This window comes from Bubalus kerabau, chromosome 4 (genome assembly GCF_029407905.1).
Source record: "Bubalus kerabau isolate K-KA32 ecotype Philippines breed swamp buffalo chromosome 4, PCC_UOA_SB_1v2, whole genome shotgun sequence".
Lineage (NCBI taxonomy): Eukaryota > Metazoa > Chordata > Mammalia > Artiodactyla > Bovidae > Bubalus > Bubalus kerabau.
In genome coordinates, this window is record NC_073627.1 from 163,857,554 (window position 1) to 163,881,488 (window position 23,935).

Here is a 23,935-nt window from a genome sequence, read left to right on the forward strand (position 1 = left end):
ACACCCCGAACCCTGAGTGGCCCCATGCTGCTCTAGTTGCCCAGGCCCGACCCTTAGAGGAAGGCACCAGGCTCCCTCGGCAGAATGGAGAGTGGTCATGGACCTCTCTGTGCACACTGAGGACACAGGACAGATGACTGACGCATGACCCAATGCCAGGCGAGGAGGCGGCTCGTCCAAAGCCTAGTTCCTACTTAGGGGGTCACCCCCACCTTGGCTCCCTCCTACAATAAAGCAAGGGGCCTGCCGGCCCACTACCAACTCCTCTCCCACTTGTTTATCTGGAACTTCAGCGGCAGCTTAGGGTCCAACCCCCACAGGGTCATCACCACTTCTGACAACTCTGCAGGCAGCTCAGGGAGCGCGTTCTTCCACAGCCGGGGAGCAAAGCAGGTTTTACTTTCCAGTCTGGAGCTGTTACTTTCTCTCCCTCCCAGGCTGGATCCAATGCCCACAGTTAACAGCCAATCCAGAGCACCGCCACCTCCAAAAACCTGTGGCAGAGACCACCCATCTGCAGCTTCAGGGGTCTCACCCGGAAAACATCAACAAGGGAACATGGAGGCAGCAGCACCCAAAGGATCCCCCAGCATGACTCTTCATCACTAAGAAGTCAGAGCAAACTCTTCCAAAAATGTGGCCAGAGTGAAAGCTTAGCGATTCTCCCAACTTTCTGATCAAAACAGCTTTCTCCCCCAGATTGGCCTTGGTCTTACACTGACGAGACTCTATTTCTTATTAGACAGTCAGCACCAGGCAGAGCACTGCAGGAAGCAGGGATGACACTCTGGTCGTGGGGGGCACCCCTCTCTCAAGCAGGTGCTGGGCTACGAGTGAAAAGCCCTGTCATTCTGGGCTGAGTCTGATCTGGGCACAAGGGGGACGGAGTGGAATTACAGAGGAACCCGACCCCAGCTGATACCTCAGCACAGAGTAAAGGCAGACATCTCAAGTTACCCAGCCTGGGAAACTCGCACCCACTTCACTGCAGACGCAGCACACCTGCTCCAGTCTACTGTCCTCTCTGCACGGCAGACACAGCCCCCAGCTGACTCAGCCTGGGAGGCCTAATAATAGCCATATGGGAAGCTTAAATAGACCCAGGAAATGAAAAATGTCTCCATAAAATCAAGATCGATGATCACTGAACAAACTCTGTGTTAGACAACACATGTAAGACACAGTATGGAAAAGAAAAAGACTTCGGAAGTAAAAAATGGGAAGGGAGAATGAGAAAGCTATTATATTGACAGAATTGTCTGGTCAGAATACAAGCAGTCTACAAAACGAAAATAAAATAGAAGGTAATGCACAGTTGGATGACATCATCGACTCAACGGGCATGAGTCTGAGGAAACTCCAGGAGATACTGAAGGACAGAGAAGCCTGGTGTGCTGCAGTACACGGGGTCACAAAGAGTTGCCCACGGCTGAGCGACTGAACAACAGCAACAACAATACCTGCTTGTGTCAAGTGAGTAGGAGAGATAATAGCTGTTGTCTGTGTGTGTGTATGTGTGTGTGTTAGTCGCTCAGTCGTGTCCAACTCTTTGTGACTCCATGGACTGTAGCCCACCAGGCTCCTCTGTCCATAAGATTTCCTAGGCAAGAGTACTGGAGTGGGTAGCATATACTTGTATGAGTCATACATGTATGTGTATTGTCTACTGGGTAAATGCTTCAAAGTGAAATTGTTGTGTCAGTGGGTTAGAGAATTTTATACTTTTGCTCAGATAATGATAAAGCCCTCAAAAAAAAGAAAAAAAGGCTGGACCATTTTAACTCACGCTAAGAGTAAACATTCAGAAAACTAAGATCATGGCATCTGGTCCCATCACTTCATGGCAAATAGATGGGGAAACAGTGGAAACAGTGAAAGACTTTATTTTTTTTTACTCCAAAATCACTGCAGATGGTGACTGCAGCCATGAAAATTAAAAGACGCTTACTTCTTGGAAGGAAAGTTATGACCAAACTAGACAGCATATTAAAAAGCAGAGACGTTACTTTGTCAACAAAGGTCCATCTAGTTAAGGCTATTGTATTTCCAGTAGTCATGTACGGATGTGAGAGTTGGACTATAAAGAAAGCTGAGCACTGAAGAATTGATGCTTTTAAACTGTGGAGTTGGAGAAGACTCTTGAGAGTCCCTTGGACTGCAAGGAGATCCAACCACTCCATCCTAAAGGAGATCAGTCCTGAGTGTTCATTGGAAGGACTGATGCTGAAGCTGAAACTCCACTACTTCGGCCACCTGATGTGAAGAGCTGACTCATTTGCAAAGACCCTGATGCTGGGAAAGATTGAGGGCAGGAGGAGAAGGGGATGACAGAGAATGAGATGGTTGGATGGCATCACTGACTCAGTGGACATGAGTTTGAGTAAACTCTGGGAGTTGGTGATGGACAGAGAAGCCTGGCATGCTGTGGTTCATGGGGTCGCAAAGAGTTGGACACGAGTGAGCAAGTGAACTGAACTGAAGAGTAAACAAGTTTCCCTGTCTCCCTACACCCTCGCCACATTGAACTTAAATCCTTTGCTAGTCTAAGAAGTAAAAATGGGGCACCACAGTATTGTGGTTTAATTTCCATTCACATCACAGGAAAGGTTCTTGTGCCTTTCCTTTTCATGTACAATGTGGGCTTGTCAAGGTGTCAGGATAGGAAAAGGGAAGAGCTTGTTGTTTTAGTCGCTAATTCATGTCCAACTCTTTGTGACCCCATGGACTGTAGCCCACCAGGCTCCTCTGTCCATGGGATTTCCCAGTCATGAATACTGGAATGGGTTGCCATTTCCTCCTCCAGGGGATCTTCCCAACCCAGGAATCAAACCCGGGTCCCCTGCCCTTCAGGCAGATTCTTTACTGTCTGAGCCACCAGGGAAGCTCAATTCCATCCATAACTCCCCCTTAGTTTGCCTTCAGTGGTGTTGTCCAAACCAAGGAAGACATTTGATAGCTTCCACATCTCTCATTCCTTCCTTTTTCACCACAGTCCGTATGGGACTCATAGCATGCTTAAGAAGAAATATAAATATTGCACATACAGGGGCAAAAAGTCAGAGGCTGTATCTATAAATCTGTCAAATTAAAGGATAGATCTTGGGTCTAAAAAAAATTAAGTGCTATTGTGTCCACATAACTGGAGGGAGAAGATTAGACTTTCACATAACCTGTCAGAAGCCTGTGGGTCTCCAGTGGAAAACCCCAGGTATTATAAAAAGATTATTTTTTCTATGCTTCTACCACTTCTAAGTTGATCCAAAAAAGCAGGTATGATGGGTATTGTAATTTTTTCCCACTGATCTATATCCTTGCACAAACAATTATTTTCAATTCGTCCCTTGAACCAAAGCAAAAGTTCTTGGGCTTTTCCCTCCTTTTGTGCATCTCCACTCTGCCACAAGGAATTCATATCAGCTGTCTTTTTAAATGGCACCCCACTCCAGTACTCTTGCCTGGAAAATCCCGTGGACGGAGGAGCCTGGTAGGCTGCAGTCCATGAGGTCACTAAGAGTCAGACACGACTGAGCAACTTCACTTTGACTTTTCACTTTCATGCATTGGAGAAGGAAATGGCAACCCACTCCAGTATTCTTGCCTAGAGAATCCCATGGACGGAGGAGCCTGGTGGGCTGCCATCTATGGGGTTGCACAGAGTCGGACACTACTGAAGCGACTTAGCAGCAACAGTCTTTTTAAAACGTTGATCGATTTTTCCTTTGTGAACAAGTCTGTTCATATTATTACCTTTCCCAAGAAAGAAACAGATAATTGGTTGCTTTGTACGATACATATGCTTATATTGTCCCTGAAAGAATTTTCCAGTGACTAAACATACTTTTCCATTACTTTAGAATCTTGACCTGGCTATTGGTTTTCAAACCAGAATAAAAGGGAAGCTAGGAAATAAGTTTTGTAATATTGACAAGTCATTCCTACTTATTGTAAGACTTCTCGAAGCTGATCTCGAAGTTTTGGTAAGAGATTCCAAGAGTCCAGAAAACTTATCTGCTTTTAAAACTTCTGGGATTCTCCAATACAGCTCTGCTTGAAGTGGCAAACTAAGCTGTGGTCAAACTCCCTTGTTCTGTAAGTCCTCTGAGGGACCAACTATATATTCATACTTCTTAAAATACCGAGCCACGTTTCTCTGAGGCTTGGCCTCTTCATTTTGCTTAATATTGTTCCTGGGTTTTAGAAGGAAAAAGTAATCATCAAAAAAAAAAAAAAAATCAAAGGGCTTTTTCAACGAGTTTATCCAGTAGTGAGACAAAAAGCTTTTCCTGTAAGATCGAGAATAAGACCAGGATGCGCTGTTTTACTACTTCTCTTCAATATCTTATTGGCAATTCTATGCACTTTATTTTGGCTATTATGACATCAGCTCCACCTCAGATCATCAGGCATTAGATCCTGAGAGTTGGGGACCCCTGCTCTAGGGGGTGTTCCCTCTGTTGTTGGGGGTGGGCTCTGTAGGCAGTGTCACAGGCCTGGTTGCTGGGGCCTACCCTGTGTGGAGGCTGCCAGTGGTTCATTAGTGGTACCTGGTCCCAGGGAAGCTGGCTGCAGAGCCCCATGGGACCTGGAGCTAGTGCTGGCTCACTGGTGGGTATGGCCAGGGTCCAGAGAACGCCAGGGCTGTTGCCCACCCACTGGTGGGTGAAGCCAGGTTCTGGGGTTAGTGCCAGATGACTGGCAGGCAGAGCCATGCCCTGGAGTCTGGCTACAGGGCCCAGGTATCCCGAGTTGGGGTCAGATCACTGGGGCAGGGTGGGGGTAGGGGGTAGTTCCTGACACAGTTGAGGATCGAATCTGGCATGTCCTGAAGCTTGTATTGGCCTGCTAACAGGCAGGGTTGGGGCCCAGTTGGTCCTAGGACAGGGTGTCACCTGCTGTGTACAGGTTGCATCCACAGTCTGCAGGACTGTGGTTTTCTTGCATTCTGCCCCTTGGTGGGTGAGGCTGTCCGGAGGCTAGTGAAGGTTTCCTGGAGGTCAGGGCCCTTACCTGCCCACTGGCGGGGGAAGCTGGGTCTTGGCCCACTGGTGGGCAGTGCCATGTCTAGAGGCATGCCTAGAGGTGGCGGTGGGCTCAGGACTGTCTTTACTCAGCTGTCTGATGATGGGTGGGACTGTTAGTTGTTTGGCCTGAAGCATCCCAGCACTGTGGACAGTGACTGCAATCATGAAATTAAAAGACACTTGCAGTTTGGAAGAAAAGCTGTGACAAACCTAGACAGTGTGTTAAAAAGCAGAGTCATTACTTTCCGACAAAGGTCTGTATCGTCAAAGCTATAATTTTTCCAGTAGTCATGATTAGATGTGAGTTCAACCAAAAAGAAGGCTGAGAATTCAGGCTTTTGAACTGTGGTGCTGGAGAAGACTCTTGAGAGTCTCTTGGGCAGCAAGGAGATCAAACCAGTCAATCCTAAAGTAAATCAACCCTGAATATTCATTGGAAGGACTGATGCTGAAGCTGAAGCTCCAATACTTTGGCCACCCGATGCAAGAGCTGACTTATTGGAAAAGACCGTAATGCTAGGAAAGATTGAGTGCAGGAGGAGAAGAGGGCAACAGAGAGTGAAATGGTTGGATGGCATCATTGACTCAGTGGACATGAATTTGAACAAATTCTGGGAGATAGTGAAGGACACAGAAGCCTGGCATGCTACAGTCCATTCGCATGCTGCAAAGTGTTAGACATGGCACCCCACTCCAGTACTCTTGCCTGGAAAATCCCATGGATGGAGGAGTCTTGTGCGCTGAAGTCCATGGGGTCGCGAAAAGTCAGACACGACTGAGCGACTTCACTTTCACTTTTCACTTTCATGCATTGGAGAAAGAAATGGCAACCCACTCCAGTGTTCTTGCCTGGAGAATCCCAAGGACGGGGGAGCCTGGTGGGCTGCAGTCTATGAGGTCGCACATAGTCGGACACTACTGAAGCGACTTAGCAGTAGCAGCAAGCGTTAAACATGACTTAGCAACTAAACAACAATAACCACATCCCAGCAGTGGTGCCTACAGGCTGTTGGGTGGGGCTGATCAATCCCACCCAACTCATTAGCTACTGGGGCTAATGAGCTAGGGGGAAGATCCCACAATAGTGCCTATAAGCACCCGTGTCCACCAACAGAAGAAGTTTCCAAGTATGGCTGTTACTGTTCAGTCGCTAAGTTGTGTCCAACTCTTTGTGACCCCATAGACTAGCCTGCCAGGCTCCTCTGTCAATCCCCTTTATGGATCACAGTCTTGTCATGGCAAAGGGGCTTGCATAATTCAATGAAGCTATGAGCTATGCTATGCAGTGCCACCCAAGATGGGTGGGTCACGGTGAAGAGTTCTGATAAAACATGGTTCACTGGAAAAGGAAATGGCAACCCACTCCAGTATTCTTGCCATGAGAATCCCATGGACAGTGTGAAAAGTACAGCTGTTACCAGTGTCTATACCCACAGCCTGAGCCACACCCACCCACTGCCCCTCTGGGACACTCTTTAAGACCAACGGGCAGCTCTAACCCAGCTTTCCATCAAGTGACCACTTTTGCCCTAGGTCCCAGTGCATGTGTGTGCTCTTGAAGACTGAAGTGTCTGTTTCCTCCAGTCCTGTGGGACACGCAAAATTAGGACCCTGCTTGCCTTCAAAGCCAAAGGCTCTGGGGGTTCATCTTGCTGATGCAGGATCCCTGGGCTGGAGAGCCCACCTGGGGCTCAGAACTCTCCGGTGGAAAAACCCTGCAATATAATTCCCTACTTTGTGGGTTGTCCACCCAGGAGTATGGTACTTGATGATAGTGTGAGTCTGCCCACTCCAACCATCTCAGTGTGGTTCCTGCTTTATGTCTTTAGTTGTAGAAGATCTATGCTGGTGGGTTCCTGTCTTTTTTATCAGTGCTTGCTCTGCAAATAGTTGTAATTTGGGCTGCCCGTGAGAGGACCCAAGCTCAGGGTCTTTCTGCTCTGCCATCTTGCCCTGTCTGTATTGTGATCTGGTTTTCAGAATAAACACATGCAAGCGGGCCTCTCCTGTTGTCTCCTCCCCTTCTCTGGCTCCTCCTCCATTTGCCTTCCCAGTTCTTGGTGGGAGGTCTCCTTGCTTGAGTACTCTTAGTGTGGAAGATGCACTGCAGCACCCTCAGCTCAGGGAGGGCAGATCACTTCCTCTTACTGTAAAAAATACTTTGTAAGCACTTCAGCCCTCCTTCCAGCACACCTATCTCTATAGTATTCCAGTCATGGCAGGATGATGTTATGAAAGTAGTACTCCTCAGTTTATCTTTTCCATCTCAAAACTTTGTGTGCCCAAGACTGGCATGGCTGGACCCAAACTAGAATTGGCTGAGTATTTAGGGACATTCAGGGTATGGTGCTCCAGTGGAGTTTGGTAGGGGTCCTACCTCAGTGGCCTTGGTGCAATAGCCCTTTCCTCTTCCCTTTCAGAGGTCCTGCCCTACTGCCCCTCTGTTCCCCGGAAGTCACGTGTTTCTTGCTTTTGTTGTTCCTTTTGTGGAGGACACTCTGCCTTCATCTTCAGAGGGAGATAGAAATGAATTCTTCTCAATCAAGTGTCAGGTCACTTATCCCTTTCTCAGAGGACTTCCTTAGTGCCCACCTAAAGTATTAGCCTTGTCAGTGTTCATCATGTTTATTTAAGGTAAGCTTGATGAGAGCATGAAGGTGCCTTGTTTTATATCCAATCCAAAGAGCACCTGACCCAAGATAGGCACTTAATTTTTTCACTAGTGGTGGTTTATCTTTTTACTCTTCTCCCCGTTGGAAGTTCTTATTTTAGAAGAGTTTGTTGGAAATATCAAACAGTACAAGAAAGGCCATTAGGTACAAAATCCTCATGTGTTTATGAATTCATGACCAAATTAAATATGCAATTTTATATAAAAAGAGGCATGTGTGTGTTTTTCTCCCCCATCCTCCCATTCTCCTCTAGAGTTCTGAGTGATACGGGTGCAGGTGTGTGTGTTCTTCCTCCTTCCTTCTTGCTTTTATGCCTCAGGCTCAAGCTTGCCCTGTATGAATGTGTCTCCCGCTCTGACTCAAGATTTCTGGGCACCAGGTTCCTGGGGGACTGGAATTCAGCCCCTCCTCCATCCCTCTCCTCCCTGCCCTTCCCCTGACTGGGCTGGCCGAGGTCCCTCACAGCCTCCCCAGGTGGTATCTCTTGAGTCCCACCTGGGCTTGCTGGGCTCCTGGAGGTATGGACTGGCTCTGACGGAGCTATTGGGAAGGGGTCCCGAGACGCTGCCTGCCGGGATCCTGCTGTGGCCTCTCACTTGTGAGCCTCCTGCCACTCCTGAGCCACCTTTCCTTTCTGTCCCTGCTGGCCTTTCTGCATCCTCATCTTTGGGCCAGACGACTCAGGCCTGCAAGCTCATGGAGACCTAATTCCCCTGCCGTTGGATTTCAGGTCCTGGCTCTCCCATCCCCCTAGAGTTCTTGAGAGGCCCCCAAGGCCCCTCCTACACCCTTTCCAGAGTGAAGGGGCTGGTGCAGAGCAGCACACCCCACCTCGGAGGCTCCCCTTCTGTCCCTTTCGCCTCAGCTTCAGCCTGAGCTCAGCAGAAGTGAGCTGACCAGCCAGTAGAGGGCAGCACATGTCTGGTTTCCAAGCCTGCCACCTGGAGAACTTGGAGGGGAGGCAGCCATGGCCTTGAGGTCTAGGGCTCAGACACCAAGGGTCACAGTCATTCAAGACCCACTTGACCGGCCACCTCCTGCTCCTTCTCTTGACAAGGCCTTGACCTCAAATCTCTAGGTCTTGGCACCACAAAATTGATGCAGAGGTTCCATTTTGGGGGGGTTTGCTCTATGCCAGATTATTGGAGGTGGAGCCCCCCACACCGGGCCCTGGGACCAAAACCCAGTTCCTCTCCCTAAAGCATCTTTCTTAGATGAGATGACTCCTGAGTGCTGAGGACAGGAGCTCAGTCTCTCTGGCTCCACCTTCATCAGAGGGACCCTGTGTTCTGACTCTAACAAGGGTGTGTGGAGTGAGATACAAATCAGAATCAGAAAAGGGGGACAGGGTCAGTTGTGGCCCAGCTTTCCCCCATGGGGCTGCAAGATACTGTCTTAATCCTCCACCATCCTCCAGTCTCCTCCCTCCTCTTCTCTGGACTGACCTTGGTTTTGCTCCTGTTCAATTCCCCCATTCTTCCCTGTTATCACCAACCAGCACTGGGTAAGGTCACGTACTTCATTATGATCCTTCTTTACAAAGACTCCTATCCTCCATGTCAGTGCCCTTTGCCCTGACCTTTGACCCCTACCGCATCCCACCCCTTCAACACGGTCATATCCTATGGAGTTACCTGCTGAAGTTGACAACAGACTGATTCTCACGATGGGTCCAACACCATGGTGATTCCCGAGCCCACCCTCCCCGCCCCTGCAACCTCATCCCCAGCATGCTGAAGGCCTGCACCGTGCCCTCCAGAGTCAGTCAGTGGGGCCAGGACGTCCTCGGTCACAGCCGGTGACACTGCTTTCCTGAAAAGCATCGGAGTCAATTCTCCCACCTCGACCATTGCCTCATCCACATGGGGTCCCCTGCTTGGCTTTATAAGAATGAGAGCCATCCAGGGTCTTTTTCTGCTTTTCTTCTTTTGAGGGGACAGAGGCCACAATGTTTTTGTCGGTAGTGATTTTGTTCATTGTCTGCGTATTTTTGCAAAATTTACCCTCTCCCCATTAGAAGCTGTGCTGGCCAGCAGCGGGGGGGAGGAGCCCAAAGGAGCATGGGATTGCTGTACTCAGGTCCCATCACCCTCTACTTTCTCTCCCCCTGTTCCAGTGTTTCCTTTTGTTTCCATCTCCAAACCTGAGCGGTAAAGGATGGGGGAAAGAGAAGTTTCTCATTGCACCAAGAAGCACTGCTTCCAGGGCTGAAGCTCTGAAAAACCTCTGCCACCTTCTCAGGCCTGGTTGCCCACAGCCCCGGAAGCAATGCTGGCAGAGGGCAAGCCTTCTGCTTGCGGCTTCTGGCAGCTGCACCACAGAGGTGGAAGCCTGGAGTTGGGCTCTGAAGGCTTAATTTCTACCCTGACTTTTCCAGTGAGGGTTTGAGTAGGCTCCACGTGGAAAGGCCCACAAAGCCTCTATAACCCTTCAAGTCCATAAATGGAGACGTGGGGCCAACAGAGGTAGGACCCTGCCTGCCCACTGCTGCTCCCTGGGAGGGGGCCGCCTGCGCAGACCAGGACACACAGCTTCCCAGCAGGAGAGTTTCCCCTTTGATGCTAGGGTTCTGCGACCCACAGACAAGATGCCACAGTCCTCAGCTCTCTCCCCAATCCCCGCCTCCAAGAGTTGTCTCCCGGCCAGCCATGGAATCAGGACCTCTGCACAGGGCCACTGCTCTGGTCCACGAGGCCAGGCTCCCTCCTCTCTGTGCTGAGTTATGTTGGCTGGTGAGGGCAGCTCCACGCAAAGGGTCCTGGTTATGCGAGTCCTCTGTCCCTGGGAGGTGGAAGGGGCGATGCGGAGGAGCAGAGGGGCAAAGACAAGTGGGGACAACAGCAGCAGGGTCAGAAGAGGGTGGCAGCATCTCAGACCACAGCCGAGGAGGAGGATGGGGACGCCGAGGAGGCGGCCGAAGAGGACGCAAAGGACGGACTATTCCAGAACAGCCAGCGCCGCTTGGGCTGCCGCTTCAGGTGCAGATAGTCCTCCTTCTCACGCTCCTTCCAGGCCCACTGGTAGTGGTCTTCCTCCTTCAGGTACCAGACGGGTGGCCACCGGTGTTTCTCGAAATACTGCTGGTTTTCTGGGGCAGAACGGCAGTAGAGCTGGGTGAGGAAGACGCAGGAGGAGGGGCAGAGGGACTCCCAACCCTGCCCCGCTGCCATGGAACATGCCTCTGGTCCTCCTAGGCCCACATGCCAACCCCTGGGGACCAGAAGCGGAAGCCCTGCCTTCACTGAGCCCCCAAAGAGAGTCAGTTGCCCAAGGAGTGGAGCCGACAGTCCACACTGGGGAAAGGCATTTCCACTTGCGTTTTTCTTCAAAGGCAGAGGGAAGATCCTATCAAGGCTTGGAGAATAAAGCAGGCTGCAACAACGGATGAGGGAGAAACGGTGAGAAGAGCTGTGGGCAAGAAGATGCTCAGCCTGGCTGGGCCGACAGCAGGTGCAGCTGGCAGAGATGAGGTTCTGAGAGGGGAGGTGTGGGGGGTGGGGGTATGCAGGAGGTCAGATGGGAGGGAAGGCTAGGCTGAGGGGTTTGGTCTTCTTCTAGAAGGTGTGGGGGCTCCACGAAAGTTTGGGGCCAGGGAAGTGAGGCAGTTGGAGCTGTGCTTTAGAAAGAAAATGCTAGAAGGGTGATGAGGAGAGAGCAGGAGTGGGAGACCTGGTAGAGCACTAGTGGGGAGGAGGGTCACAGCAGAGCAGACGGTGCCCAGTGAAGAAACTGGGGGAGGCCAGCCACACCTCTCCCTGGATCCCATGAATCCTGGACCCCTGGCTTCCTGTCAGGCCCCAGGACCTGAGACATCAATTAAGCAGAGACCAAGCTGCAGGGACCCCAGAGGATGCCCAGATCTGTGTTGTCCAAGCTGTGACTTGTGCCCATTCCTAGGTTATGAAATTAATGTCATGAGTCGTGAACAGTATTAAAAACAACTGATGAATTTTTCAATATGTGTACTAGGTCACAAGATACAATGTAATTCTTGATAACCTAGAGGGGTGGGATGTGGGGATGGGAGGGAGGCTCAAGAGGCAGGGGATATATGTATAATTATGGCTGATTTGCATTGTTGTTTGGCAGAAACCAACCAACATTGTAAAAATTAACAAACAAACAAAAATGTTTTTCTTAATGTGGAGTTTGGTCCACAAACATCTAAAAAATACCACCTCTAGTCTGACTGTACCTGTGAAAAGCAGGAGCTCAGAGGGGCAGAGTGAATTGCCCAAGGTCTCTGGTGGGCTGGGGTGGGGGGGCCGCCCTCCCCACCAGTGCTTTTTCCAGGACCCCCTCCGCTGGGCTGGGTGCATGTTTGCAGGCTACTCCCCACCCACAGGGGTCTTTGGCAGCCTCTGGGCGCCCTGGGTCAGAGGCTTGGGCCCAAGGAGAGGGAGATGACAAATGCCGCTGGGGATGCTCACCTGGGGACATGGCCTTCATGTCTCGGGGGAACTTGCGACACACATTGTTGTAGTTGGTGCAGATGTGGTGAAGACACCAGTCAGCCGACTGGTACGCACAGTGGAACTGGGAACAGACAGGAGCATGTGTGTGCTGGGACTCCTGGGCCAAGGTCTGCACACAGATGTCTACTTTTGCCTTCAGAGCCAGAGCTTTGACGCAGGTGGGCAAAGGCCCTGAGTCACAAAGAACCCACCTCGAGAGGCAAGGCCACACAAAACCATGACGGAATGACATGGATTTGCTCCTTGGCCCCACCACCACCACCACCTCACCTGTGACCTGCCCCCAGCAGCCCCAGAAACCCACAGTCCTATGAGGTAGCCTCTTACTGGGTCTGCCCTCCTCAGATCTGACCCCTCATCCTCCATGCTGGACCAGAGCAGCCTGCATTAAGGTGCTGACAACCGGGCTTAGAGAGCTGGCCTCCCAGGCATATCTGCCATATTTTAACTTCATAAACTAATCTTTAGAATGTTTGGCACCCTGAGGGCTGGTAGGGGAGATTTTGCTTGCCTGTTTTGGGTGGCTCAGACAGTAAAGAATCTGCCCGCAATGCAGGACACCTGGGTTCAATCCCTGGGTCAGCAGGATCCCCTTGAGGAGGAAATGGCAACCCACTTCAGTATTCTTGCCTGGAAAATCCCATAGACAGAGGAGCCTGGCAGGCTAAAGTGCACGGGGTCGCAGAGAGCCAGACATGACTGAGCAACTGACACTATCACTTGGGAAAATGGAGGAAGGAAGTCCATCTTAGATGGAGAGTCCCCAGTGTGCCTTAAATGACCCCAGCAGGCAGCAACCACGTCTATACAGGGCTCTGGTTTCCCTCTCCGGCCCAACGTTGCCTGAAGTCTCCGTCCCTTCCTGCCACAGCCAGCCTCTTCTCTTGGCATGTTGGGGTGAATCCTCTGGCCTGCAGGATAAGATGGGTCTGCCCACTGGGGGAACCAAGTCTGTCAATGGGTTTCCTTCCTACCCACCACCTCCCGAACCCTCCCCGTTTGCTGCCAACAGGCAGAGCCCAGAGCTGAGAATGTTGGAGAGATTCCTTCCCTGTCATCCTACCTGAGCCAGTTCCAGGAACACAAGGATGTCCCCGTCGATGTCCACCATCATCTGAGTTGCTTCCATCAGCCCAGTCACTGTGTACTGCTCTGTGACACACACACAGCCAGGAATGGGCTGAAGAACCACAGGAGTGGACAGGCACTTGTTTATCCCCGCCCCGACCCCAGCAGGGGCCCACAGCAGGGCAAAGAGAGGTCCAGAGCAAGTCTCAACAGGCCAGGAAAGGCTACAGGAGATTTAAGTCGGCTCCTACCAGTGAGAAAACCAGGATTGGAGCAAGACTTTCCCACTGGAGAGGAGGTGGGAAGTGAAGGCGGAGACTAGAATAACCTATGAAGTTTTTTAAGCTCCATATGTTGCAGCAAGGAGTTATACAGGTGGGGTGAAAGCCCCCAACCCTGAGAATCAGCCATTGATACTGATGGGAGGGGGTATTAAATCTCAAATTTGCTGAGAACTATAGATTAGAACTAAGGATTAAATCAAGTTGTTCATTTTAATTTAGATTTTGTAACAAATTGTGTACTAACCTTGCATTTCATGTTAAGACCTTTCTAGGGAAGAAGTAAACACTTTGAGTTCTGAATTTTAACTGTAGCAGTATAAACTGATAAAGTATTTTATCTTTAAAAGTAATATGTCTCAGCTGAGTCCATGGGAAAAAACCTAGAAACAACAGCCATCCCAATAGCAAAAGCATTGCTAATGCAAATACTGTAGCCTTGAAATCCCATTTCCAACTACAGGAAGCCAAGACTTCTTAGAGAAATGGCTGATACCCGGTATGGGGCAGGAAATGTACACAATGAACCTGGCACATCTTGTCATTCCAGAGCATCGAAAGCTCCTCTAGAGACTTTGCAGCCAACTTGAGAAGACTTCTACAGGTTAAAGGAACAGCAGAGTATCTGAGTTTCCATAAAGCTAATTGCAATGATTTAAAACCGATAGCTGGAATCAAGATTGCCGGGAGAAACATCAGTAACCTCAGATATGCAGAGGACACCATCTTTATGGCAGAAAGCAAAGAACTAAAGAACCTCTTGATGAAAGTGAAAGAGGAGAGTGAAAAAGTTGGCTTAAAACTCAACATTCAGAAAACTAAGATCATGGCATCCGGTCCCATGACTTCATGGCAAATAGATGGGGAAACAATGGAAATACTGACTTTATTTTGGGGGGCTCCAAAATCACTGCAGATGGTGACTGATGCCGTGAAATTAAAAGATGCTTGCTCCTTGAAAGAAAAGCTATGACCAACCTAGACAGCATATTAAAAAGCAGAGACATTACTCTACCAACAAAAGTCCATCTAGTCAAAGCTATGGTTTTTCCAGTAGTCATGTATGGATGTGAGAGTTGGACTATAAAGAAGGCTGAGTGCTAAAGAATTGATGCTTTTGAATTGTGGTGTTAGAGAAGACTCTTGAGAGTCCCCTGGACTGTAAGGAGATCCAACCAGTCAATCTTAAAGGAAATCAGTCCTGAATATTCACTGGAAGGACGGATGCTGAACCTGAGACTCCAATACTTTGGCCACTTGATGTGAAGAATCCACCCATTTGAAAAGATCCTGATGCTGGGAAAGATTGAAGGCAGGAGAAGGGGACGACAGAGGACGAGATGGGTGGATGGCATCACTGACTCAGTGGACATGAGTTTGAGTAGGCTTCAGGAGTTGGTGATGGACAGGGATGCCTGGCATGTTGCAGTCCATGGGGTCACAAAGAGTCGAACACGACTGAGCAAGTGACCTGAACTAAAAACCAATAGAGTATGTTCAAGTCCAAAAATTCATAATCACATGTAATATTAATAACAAAAAATCAACTGGTCACTCTCAAAGGATGATAGGAAACAAATGTGTGTCTTGAAAACTGGTAAACAGGGACTTCCCTGATGGTCCAGTGGCTAAAACTCTACACTTCCAATGCAGGGGACCCAGGTTCAACCCCTGGTAAGGGAGCTAGATCCCACATGCCACAACTAAAGATCCTTCATGCCACCACTAAGACTCCACTGCAGCCAAATAAGTACATGAATATGAGAGAAAAGAAAAACAACTGGTAAATTAAAATGCCACATATTCACCTGCCTTTCCTACATGAACTATTCTACTGGGAAATCAAACTATAGGTGAGGGAAAGTTTCCCTCCTTTGGAAAGTATTCTAACAGATTAAAAAAGAAAAAAAAAAGACCTGGAATATTACCATTTCACAACACTTAATAAATAAATGGATCCAGGCAATAAAACTCAAAGGCTGCTAACACCACAAAAAGAGAGAAAAGCATATGATCTATGTTTCTTGATGAAAAGCAGAAACAGCCTACAAAGTGTAGTCTCACCAAAAGAAGACTGGATCTAATCTAGCCTCTAGACCTGAAGGCCAGTTGATAGGAAGGAAACATGGTGGATACAGAAAGGTGATCAGTAAATAAATCTAGGTTCCCTGGATCAGAGGGTTTTTCCAACATATCACAAGGGAAATTTCTGTTTTTGTTTTTAACAGACAAGGTACTTACAGATTAAAAAAAAACCTTAAAAGATATACAAAAAATAAAATCATGCTATAGTGTTTCAGGATGCACACTTGGATGACATGACTATGAAGAAGAGTAAGGAAAAGCGCTCATCAAATCTTAGCACAATAGGCAGAACGGTTACTCTGGGGTGGGGAGGGCCTATGGTTGAGAGGGACAGACTGGGGGCTCCGGTGTGGCGAGCAAGGGCCACTTTGGTTTGTAATAATTTATTAAGATGAACACATATTACATGTTTTGTGTAATATTTAATATTTTAAAAATTAAGCTTAAACTAATAACTTCATAGTAAGCTTATATCACAAAACATGTCACTTATTATACAACATTTGGCATTTTCCACTGTTCCTTGACAAGGTACATAGAAACATATTTTTTAAAGATGATTTTTAGCGATTATGAAGCATTTCAAAGGAAAGGCCATTCAATGTTATTTTCTATAAGCCTTTCCATGCAGCAGTGAGAGGTAACATTTTTAATGGCTACCTTGCAAAATCCATCCACGTGTGCTTAACCAGTGTGCCTGTTTGACTTGTTTCTGATTGCTTGCTATGATGAAACAAACTTAAGGAAACACCTGAATACATTTTTTTTTCATTTGGGCCATTTCTTTGCAGCAAGTCTTTCAAAAGTTATTTAGTCTAAGAGTTTAGACTGTTTTCTGTGTTCTGGGAATGCTGTACCACTTTTTCAAATTGTTGCAGCTGTGATCTTATTTATTTTTTATTTACTTATTGGTGGCATCACTCAGCATGCGGGATCTTAGTTCTCTTACCAGGGATCGAACCCGTGCCCCCTTCAGTGGAAGTGCAGCCTTAACCACCAGACCACCAGGGAATTCTGCAGTTGAAATCTCTAGAAGCCTCTTACTCCCTGCCCTAAAGCCCTCAGTGTCCCCTGGCCTGCCTCTGCAGTCTCAGCTCTTAATATTTGATTCTGGTCTATCATTTCCACCTCTTCCAGGGACCAGGCGCCACTTTTCAACTCATTTATCATCATAGGATCGCTGCTTCCCTCATAGCCAAGTCCCAATCTTGATCATCTGCCAAGGGCCACAGCAGGTCTAACACCAGGTCCTTCCCTGAACCTCAGCTCAGTATCTGAGGCTTTGCTCTCTGCCGCCGACCCACCCAAGGACATTAACCTGGACATCAATGCCAGTACAGGTACCAACACCAACATCAATGGAACACACATGCTGACTCCAGCTCAGGAGCTCCACCTGTCGGCGGGCACCAAGGGCTCCAGACGGCTTCTCATCTGCACTGCACCATCTCTCCTCCTGCCCTGGCACCCCAAGCGCTGCTCCTTGGTCTCCCTCCTGCCGCAGTCCCTGCTCCACCTAAGCCTCTGGGGTTGGTCCATCCTGAAACCTGAGCTCTAGCTCACAGGATCTTCCAGGAATCAAAGAATTAGGAGTGACCAACAATTAGGTCAATGTTTACTGTGTTTCTAGAAGAAGAAAGAGAAAGGGAAGGTGGAAGAGAAGAAGGAAATGAGAAAGGGGAAGAAAAAGGAAAGGCAGAAGGAGGAGATGCAAGGGTAGGAATGAGGAATGGTGTTCTGTTCTTTTTGGCTTCTTAAGCTTGCCTGAGTGTGGCCAAGCTGAGAACCTCGAGCCCTGGCATCTACTGGTGCCCACGTGCTGCACCGCAATAACCTCTAGAGAGACCTATAAGGTGACCCCACCAAGCATCCCTCTCACACATCTCTTTACATCCACGTCCTCACCGCAACCCCAATATGCACCGATGTATCTCACGCTATGTTAACATATCCCCTTGGTGCTGGTGGCCTGTCCCCTAGGAGGAGACAGATGAGAGAAGAAATCATGACTCCCAGGGGATCCCCTGACTCCTCCTCCTCCTCCCTGGAGGCTCTTCCCCTGGGCTTAGCTACCTGTGAGGGTGACCAAGTGCGGCAGGCAGAGGCGGTTGGCCAGGATGATGAGTTTCATGTCGTCCAGGTCAGGGCTGGAGGTGAACATGCCAGTGTACAGGTACTCCAGCACAGCCCGCATGCAGCTTTTGCTTGTCTAAGGAAATACCACCTGTGGATGGGAAGGAATGGAGCAGGCTGCAGCAAGGTCCAGCTTTAGGGAAAGAACAGCAGTTCTGAAGAACTCAGAAGGCTCTGGCCTGGACAGTTGGTCTCCCATAGACAGACTGCCACCCCTCTGCGGTCCCTGGACCTGCTCAGAACCCCTCCTTCCCTAAAGGCTAATCTCCCACACCAACAGCCTGCAATGAACCCATCTGCTGAGCACCTGTGAGCAGGGCTCCAACAGCTTTTAAAAGGACCTGGACTCGCGTTAGCATCTTTCTGGTTTGGAGGAACCATGAAGGAGTCCTTCTGGTCACCTGCACCCAGCCCCACTCTATCCTTCGGGGAGCAGTGCAAATGGGATGTGGATGAATGGAGCGAACACCAGCTGGTCTCTCTGGGCTGCTCAAAGCTACAGCTCTGGGCCTCTGGGATCTCTCCAGAGCGGGACCAACACAAAAACTGCTTTCTCATCAGCCGCCAGCCTCTCCAGGCTGCACTGGGAATTGGCTGGAACTTTACAGATGCTTCTGTGGCTCTGAAGAGTTCCCATCTCACACTTTGCACATCTCAACCCACTCATGCTTCAGGGAGCAGAGGCAACTCAAACCTCGAACTCTCCTCTTCACCTCCCAGAAGGACTCCCTTTCCAGTGTGTGCTAAGTCGCTTAAGTCATGTCCGACTCTGTGTGACCCTATGGACTGTAGCCCGCCAGGCTCCTCTGTCCACGGGAATCTCCAGGTAAGAATACTGGAAAAGGGTGCCCTTCCCTCCTCCAAAGGATCTTCCAGACCCAGAAATCTTAGGAAATCCCTTCTCAGGGTTATAGGATGCTATGCTCTAACATTCTTTGTTCAGCTTTTCATTCAACTGTTTGCTGAGCACTGACTAAGGGACCAGAGCTGAGAAGGGTACTCAGCAGAAATAAAAGACCTCATCCCCATACTCAAGGGAAACCTCAGATCAGCTGGAGAAACTTGGTGTGGACCCTTGGAACTTTAAGTAGATTCACAAAGGAGGACACTGTTAACTACAAGGCTGAGGGATGGACAGTCAGTGTCAGAGTTCAGAGAAGGGCAGAAAGGAGATCAGACTTGAACTCCAGTCTTGATTTGGCTAGAACTCCCACTGACTCCTGATGTTTCCTCTTAGTAATTTTCTACCCTCTGACTCCCACCCTACACCTTGACTATAAACCCCACTTGATCATGCTCAATTAAGAATTAAAACCACTTCTATACTGAGGTCTCTCTTCCCCTATTGCAATAGTTTCTGAATAAAAATCTGTTCTTACTGCTTTAAGAAAAAAGTTTTTTCTCAACTATAGAGCTAGGATGTGACCATAATTGTCCATCTTGGTATACTGCAAAGTCCATGACTATAGGAGCCATCTCATAAACTTCTCTTGGGCCCATCACTTGGTGGTTTGTATAGAGTCAAGGCTGAAGGAAGTACTGTGAAGTAACAGATGCCTCAGATGGAAAGGGAGTAAACCTCTCTCCCTCCCAGCCGTTTCCATCCTAGCCTTACCTCCCTGGTGGAACTCTCCACAAGTGGCCCCCCAAACATGGCAGCCATCCAGTCACAGCTAGAAATCAACAGGGGCTTGTGGGCGCTGATGGTGCCATCGTCCAGGATGAAGGTCACAGCTGTTGGGTGAGAGAAGATGCATCACGTGAGGATGGGGTGAAAGAATATGGGACAACCAGCCCCACGGGTCGACACTGCTCCAAGATGACTGCTTCCTCCTGAAGCCACACTCTGTGAGCACCACATGACCACAATCTCAAGCTGGGGGCTCTAGGTTTCAGGAGCAGAGCCGCAGTATCTCCAGGACATCAGTGGCTGAGATGACTCAGAATGCTATTCGGACCAACCCAGATTCTGCAGAAAGAGCCTGGAGGGAAGTCCCCTGCCTTTGGGACACCAGCTCCTAAGCCTGTTTCATACCTGAGAAGGTGCCTTTGGCCAAGCACTCCTTAGCCCGGTTGGTCCGGCGGACATGGAAGGCCTTGGTGATCTCCTGGTTCATGAAGGCCTCGTTGTTGAGGATGTTGGCCACCATCAAGTGCAGATCAAAGACCTCAAGCAGCTCAGCGATGTGGGCGATGTGCATGAGGTCTTGCTCATTCTCGTCCAGCTCCCCTGTGTACAGGTACTTGAGAACAGTCTGGAACGGCCCTGGCTGGATGGAGTTGTCCATTTTCACCACCACCATCAGCCGGGATTTATAAGTCAGTGGGTCTTCTGTCATCTCTTCCTGGATGCTCACAAAGGCTCGGCTCCAGGAAGACAGCACTCGACCCCGCCCAGGCAGGTACCCTGTCCCATTGCCCCGTAAGATCCCGTCGCTAGTGGATGCCAGGAGCCCAACAGGCCCAGAGCCCCCGCCCTCCTCCACGCTCTCACACACGTCAAAGCTCGCTGCCCGGAGCAGGAAGTCCCGGCCATGGTGGTGGTGGAGGTGGTGGTGATGGTGGTGGTGTTGATCAGGGTGACCCCGGTGGTCCTCTGAGCGGGGACCCCCTGACTCCGAGGGTCCCCCAGCTCCCCCTCACTCAGGTCCATGAGGAACAGGTCGTAGAACTTGGAGGAGGATGTGGAGAGGTAGATCTTGTGGGCGAAGATGCGCACCCGCTCCTGAAGCACAAGGATGACGTCTGCACACAGCGGGTCCTCCAGGAGGTGGGCAGGGCACTCCTCGCTGCTGGAGGCGGGGTCGGGCACCACAATGAGCAGGGGCGGCGGCTTGGGGGGCAGGAAAGGTGCCTGTAGCAGGGGCTGCTGCACATTGCGGAGGTGGGACTTCCAGAACTGCAGGTGCCGGCGGGAGATAAGCGCTGCCCGGATGGCGTTGTCGAAGACATTCTTGATACCGAACTGCGCCCACACTTGTGTCGTAGTAGGGGATACCCAGCTCCTTGGCCACCTCTCGGCCCTTCTCTGGGGGAAGGATCTCATTGGGCTTCATGGGCCTGGCACGTTCAAGAAGGGAAGCCAAATTCATGTCGGTGGTGGAGGGCTGGGGGGCAGGGAGATGCATTCCCCCGATCCTGTGTGTTTTTCACCTGACTGGGGGCGTCCCTGCTGAGGATCTGGGTCTAAGCCCCGTTCCTGCCCTGCTCATTTCCACTCCCTTTCTCCTCTGTTTGGCCAGATCCTACCATTCTTTCAAGGCTGACTTCTAAGCCCTTCTTCTTCCAGGAAGCCCTCCATGGTAGGTAGGCCTCTATGGCAGGCCTGGGTGATCTCCCCGGCTCAGAGTAGTGAGAGGGCTGACTGCCTCTCTGGCAATTAGTATGCTGGTTTTTAACATATTCACCTATCCAGTTCGTCTCCCAGCAAGATTATAAGCTCCTTTCATACAAAGATTACCTCTCCTTCTCCTTCTCTCCTCATGATGCTTAGCCCAGTATTGCCCACTCAGTGTGTAATAGATGGATGGATGGATGGATGGATGGATGAAAGAAAGATCATTCTAACTGGCCCCCTATGTGAATCTGCTTCAAATGGAGGGAGAGAAGTGAGGCTCTGTGCATTCTCTCAGGGCTGAGCAGGGAGTTGAGAGACACACAACCTCCCTCCACCCCCTCTTCCCCTTCCCCATCTGCCACCTTTCCCTCCCTAGGCACCAGGACTCCCTACCTAGCCAGGGTCTCCTGGCCCTATTGACAGCGTCCAGGTCAGCGTAACGCAGGTCCAGCTGGCAGCCCACCAAGATGACAGGTGCTCGGGGGCAGAAGTTCTTGATTTCTGGGTACCACGTGGTCTTGACATGGTGGAGGGAGTTGGGGTTGGCAACGGAGAAGCACAGAACCACCACATCAGATCTGGGGGTGGGAGAGAGTGAGGTTATAGGCAAAAAAAGCTAGTGATAGGTTCCCTGCTGCTGGAACAAGGGAGAACACATACCCAATGGCACCCCTACACTGCAATCCCACAAATGTCATATGGATCGGCTCACATGATCTTCCCCAAAACATGTAATCATAGCACCTCCTATTTCTATACCCCCAAGTTAGCGCTTGAGAGCTTTCAAAGACTCTTGGGTTGACCTCACAGCTCTCTTGAGATTTAGACATGACCACTTTTACCATCTCATCTGAGAAAACTCATCTCAGAACAGCCTTCCTAATTGCTCAAAGTCCCAGCGTTACTGGTTAACAGGGGAGAACTGAAACCTGGCCTCCTGATTGCAAAGCCGGCTCCCTGCCCAGCCCGGGCTGCCTTCCCGTCAAGGGTCTCCCAAGACTGTTTTCTCCACTCCTTCCTCCCAGTTTCACAGAGTGAAATTCCTTTAACTCAGTTTCACAGAGTGTCCTCATACCTCGGGGAAAAACCCCACCCACTTGGCTCCCTGCAGGCAGCGGGGGCCTTCCCTACCTCCCATAAGCAAAGTGCTGGTCTTTGTGGTGGTCTCCGAAGGTATCCCAGAGGTGGAGAGACACGCTCACATTGTCCACCACGTCTCAGGAACGTTCTAGCATCTGGTGGGGGTGGGAGGGGGCGGGGTGGGACGGGGAGGGGGGGAAGCAAAGGCAATGGTTCCTGGGGACCCTGCATGCCAACTTGGGGTGGGGTTAGCTCACTCCTGGGTCCCACAGCATGGGGGCTTGAGGGACAACTAGTGTCTCCCTCTGTGTGTCCTAGAACACCTGAGTCCCCTAACAAGAGCTGGCCAGGACAGAAGAGACTCCAGAGGGCAGACAGTCATGGGAGTGATGCGATCTCCCAAGGAGCCCATCCTTGTTCCCAGCTGTACCTGCCATCAGATGTTTCCCAGCCTTGGGTCTTTGGGTATCATTAGCCAGCAGTTTCTTTTCTCCTGGCAGCTCTCATCTCTCCAAAGCACCACCCCTTTCCCAGCTCCAGGGCTTCCCATTACTGGGGGCTATGTTACACAAGATGCCCCAGGCTTCTGCTCAGACAAACACAAAAGGCTGGGGACTCCTCCCCTGGAGTGGGCTCCCTTCAGGCCTCTCCCAAGGATCTGTGCTCTTCAGCTGCCTCTACTCAACCTTTAAAGGGCTTCCGTGAGCTCAGCATAAGGCCCCTCTGGAGAGATCCCTGGGGAAGAAGCCCAGATGAGTGAGGCCATAGACTTGCAACCTTACCTCTTGGCATACCCGATACTGGTCAATGGCCCAAACCGTGGGCACGTGGGTAGCAAGCAACTGGTACTGGGTGAGGGTGGCATTGCAGGCCCAGGCACAGATAAGCCTGGTCTTGCCCACAGCATTGTCCCCCACCACCACACACTTGATGGTCTCTACGTTTGGCCTTTCATAATCCATGTCAGAATCCATTAATTGGGACCTGAGGGAGAGAAGAGAAGCAGTCAAGACAACTTCGCACACCAGCCCCTGAGGGCCAGGGCCAGCAGCTCTTCTCTGCCGGGGCTGCCCCCTCTCTGAGCATTTGAGCAGAGAGCAGGACAAGGGAGTGGGTAGCTTTCCGGGCACAGGCTCCACATGGGCCCGAGGAAACAGGAGTCCCTTCAGGCTGAGAGGCACAGCTCCACTGGGTGAATCTCTGGTCTTCCTCCTGGTGTCTCCATCCTCCAGCAGCAGGGCTTCTGGTTGGGGAATGCCAGAGAGAGATCCCAAGGCGGAGTCTGCTGGGGGCTGGTCCCCACTCTCCTGGGAAGAGAGGTGTCTGCCTAGGAAGCTCATTTATCATCTGCTCTCCTCCTCCAGCTTTGTCTTAATTTTATTTCCTCTTCAGGTCCCATTCCAGCTCATGTCTACACCCCTTCCCCACAGTATATGGTGATGTATTTTATAACTTAGAAAAATTCTGTATCCCTAAAACACGTAGTGTTTCTTTTGTGGAAAAAATATTTATGAATGAGATTGTATGATATTGTGGCAGGAGGTTGGGTGGAGGACAGTAGAGAAGTATCAGTGAGTATAAATTTCATATTTTGTACCCAACACATAGCTCAACACTTAGATATTATTCCGTTAAAAAAGAAAGAAAGAAATCACCTAGACCTGCATTCTGGTTTCATGTCTATTGGTAAAGAGCTGCAGGCACTCAGAGAGGCAGGTTTCCTCTCAGATTCCTCCTCTGTGAAGTAAAGGTTTCTACATTATGATCTTGAGTTTTTTTCCTA

At 50.0% G+C, this 23,935-nt stretch overlaps 1 pseudogene; it reads right to left on the reverse strand.

Moving 5' to 3' along the window:
* Nucleotides 1-10,423: 10,423 nt before the first annotated feature.
* LOC129651759 (rho-related BTB domain-containing protein 2-like) lies at nucleotides 10,424-23,126 on the reverse strand (annotated as a pseudogene).
* Between the last annotated feature and the right edge of the window lie 809 nt (nucleotides 23,127-23,935).